This window comes from Eschscholzia californica, unplaced genomic scaffold, assembly GCF_041429995.1.
Source record: "Eschscholzia californica isolate CP2 unplaced genomic scaffold, dmEscCali1.0.p SCAF_2, whole genome shotgun sequence".
NCBI classification, from domain to species: domain Eukaryota; kingdom Viridiplantae; phylum Streptophyta; class Magnoliopsida; order Ranunculales; family Papaveraceae; genus Eschscholzia; species Eschscholzia californica.
The window spans coordinates 25,642,217-25,645,738 of record NW_028238309.1 but is presented as its reverse complement, the minus strand read 5'-3'; the positions used below and the strand labels follow the sequence as shown (position 1 = coordinate 25,645,738).

The 3,522-nt window shown below is 39.5% G+C and overlaps 1 non-coding gene across 1 annotated transcript; it reads left to right on the top strand.

The window, feature by feature from the left end:
- Positions 1-1,452: 1,452 nt before the first annotated feature.
- LOC147557125 (small nucleolar RNA R71) lies at positions 1,453-1,559 on the top strand. Its single transcript, XR_015235479.1, has one exon. It is a non-coding gene; the product is annotated as a small nucleolar RNA R71 (small nucleolar RNA).
- The last annotated feature ends 1,963 nt before the right edge of the window (positions 1,560-3,522 follow it).

Here is a 3,522-nt window from a genome sequence, read left to right as displayed (position 1 = left end):
CCCAAACTTGAAACGCACCACGTTCCAAAAGTATACAAAGAGAGAAACGCTCCTAACACATCAATAAATAACTTAAGAATGAAGCATAAGCATGACCATATAACGATAAGACCACTCACGCGGGATCACTCGATTGCATCAAGCTATGCAATTAGCCTTTGAGTCTCTCGTATGCACGAGAGCACGAGTTTTGTCTCGTGGAGGGTTTCCAGAGATGATACCCACAAACATCAAACTCCATCTTAATCGGTTCAACGATCATAGAGCAAAAGACGAAAGATTTGGGGATCTACCCAAAGAAAAGATGTAACCGGTAAGAACCGTCTCACAACAATGTAATGACGTTGGTACATTAGTGAGGCGGCGACAAGGAAGAGGTAATCCCCAAACTTGAATGACGAAAAGATAACAAAGTCTGGCATACTAATAGAGGGGACATGCATTTCACCAAAATGATCTACAAAGGTCTCAGAAATCAAACTAGTCATGTTGTTATGGTCCTCCTGAGCATTAATAGTATTGTCCCTTTGAACTACCGGTGCAAGCATATATATATCACAGATAGGGAATAATTGTTGAGGGAATGAGGGTTTAGGTCTATCAATTGGTTTAGGTTCAGATTTCGACTTTAAAGCTTCGTTATGATCATCTCCTCTCTCAGAATTTGTAAGATCCTCGGGTATATCTACCTTCATAGGGGTCTCCAAGTTAGATACTTCATCTATTTCGAGAGTGGAACTAAACGTAACACATTTAACACTAGCACTAGGTGTATTATCCTCACCTATACCCTTGGAATTTGTTGGAGTTTGGGGTTGGGAAACCCTTTTCTCGATGTCTTTCAATTTTTCCTCCATCTCTTTAAGGGCGTGCAAGGTGTTTTGGCTAATCTGAGTTTCTGCCTCATAAAATGATTTCGAAACATTTTCAAGAGTCCTCTCATGATGAGACGCATAAGAACCAACTAAGGGCTCTTGAAGATTCTCATAATCATTGGTAAAGACATCACTCCTCGAACCTACGGGCTTCATATGAGTGTTTACGACATTTGTGCATCCTTGCGAGACATCTCGACAAAGGGAAATAGTAGGGCATTTACTCGCTAGGTGTTCTCGACTTGCACAAATGCTACAGACACTATCAATCGATAAATCACCATCATGCATATCTATAAATTCTTTCCGAGCCGTGTAGGCAATTTTATCTTCTACTTCCCCATTCTCCTTTAAAAAGCATATGCCTCCTTTTGAGTAATGGTTTCCTTCGGCTATATCTTCGTCACTCTTAACGGGTGTGTCCCAATCTTGGGCCTTCTCCGCTAAAAGGTCGAGATACTCCCAAGCCTCATCAGGACTTTTACTCATAAACTCTCCGTTGCACATCACTTCCACGAAGTGTTTCATTTTGGAGGTCAAGCCATCGTAAAAGAACCCGATGACCCTCCATATTTCATAGTTATGATGTGGACATGCGAGAAGGAGGTCTTTAAATCTCTCCCAACACCCAAAGAAGGTTTCCTCTTTATGTTGCACAAAATTCATAATTTCTCTTCTAAAGGTGTTGGTTCGATGGATTGGGAAAAACTTTTTCACAAACGCCCTAGTCATCTCATCCCAACTTCTTATAGTCCTAGGCCTTAGAGAATGAAACCATATCTTCGACTTTTCTTTCAATGATAATGGAAATAGTTTGAGTTTAGCGACTTCCTCAAGTACTCCATTGATTGGGAGTATCGAGCAAATCTCATCGAACTCTCTCAAATGAAAATATGGATCTTCATTCTCTAGGCCTCGGAATATAGGAAGTAATGGGATAATCTCAGGGTCTATGTCTAAATCACACTCATTACTCGGAAATATGATGCATGAAGGTATGCTAGCCATATTAGGTTCAAGGTAGTCTCTAAGACTTCTAAGCGGTCGATGAACCTTATACCCATCATTCCAACTATCATTCCCATAAACATCCATTGAAGCACAATTAAAGCAAAGTGCAAGCAATCACAAGTGTTCAATTCAACTACTACTATCAATAATAGACAAGATATAAATGCACTTAAGCCGCTCAAATAGGTAAAGGTTAGGGAATGATACTAGAGGTGGCGTTCGTTACCACAATTTGATCCTCTTCCCTTTTCTTGTCTCTCCCTTTATATCCAAACTTGTTAACTTTCGTCCTTTAAAGCTCCTTGGATGAGTACCTCAAAGGAAACAAGAATTAAAAAGAAGCTTAAAAAAAACAAAGAAAATAAACGTCCAAGTAAGCAAATAACACTAATCTAATGAACAAAACACGTAGACGATATCTAAACTACTAAACCTATCCCCAGCAGCGGCGCCAAAAACTTGATGCACCCGAAAAGGTTGCACACCCAAGCGGAGGTATCAAGTAGTAATCCGGCAAAGTCGGGATCGATCCAAGGATAGGAAGGGAGTTTGGATATCGAAGGGTCTTATCCCTCGGTCTAGATATTAAAAGCTAACTTAGACTAAAAAGGAAAGAAACAAAGATAATGGGGGTATTTGATCGAATAAGTAAACAAGAGAAGAAACACAAATAAAACTAACTAAGTAATATATGTAAACGGACGAGAGAGATTCGAGAGAAGTGTCGGGGGAACAAGAGTCGGGAGACGGTAAGACTCGATTCGGGCAACAAATAAGCGAGAGAGGTGTCGAAGTCCGGGAATCCATAATGATAAATCTACGACTATGTGTAGTCTGATCTAATGTTTCAAAGTATAATCGATGTTCGACTCCTAAAGTGATGTCTATAAGCACTACGTATATCCGGAGATCATACTTAGTCAAACAAACATCATAATCGGTTAATCCCGAGTCAACGAAAGTGTTGTCTAGTCGCCTAACTATGTGAAGTGCATGACAAGACACATGAAAATATGACTTAGACTACGATCGATATCGAATACTTCGTTTCGTCTATTAACTATGCGAAGTGCTTGACAAGACACATGAAAATACGATCAAAACGATAATCGAATTAAATGAACATCAATTCATAATCAAAACATCAAATCATATTAAACATAATCACGAATTCATCACATTTCATCTCATATAATCGATACACTAAAGTTAGCTAAACATGGTGATTGAATAAGAAATGGAAAGGAAATGATGAGAAAACCCCCTTTTTCGATGTGGTTCGAGGCTAAGATCGTCGGAAAATATGAGTTTTTAGTTGCAGCCGATCTCCCCTTAGCAATTTTCTGGGTTCCCCATAGCAACCACCATCATCTTCTCCATTTAGAACACAACCTCCATTAAAGCTAACCCTAGCTTTCTCTCTCTAGAAATTTCTTCTCTCTAGCAAACCCTCCACCATCTCTTCAAGATCTTTTTTTCCCTCTTTCTTCAAGCTCTTCTTTTGGTGATGAAGAACCCTAGCCTCTAGCCTCCTCTTTTCTCTCTCTCTTAGTTGCTTGGTTGATGATTGAGGAAGAAGATGAATAGTGTATTTGACTCAAACCCTAGACTTAGTCAACCTTGACTTTGACTCAAA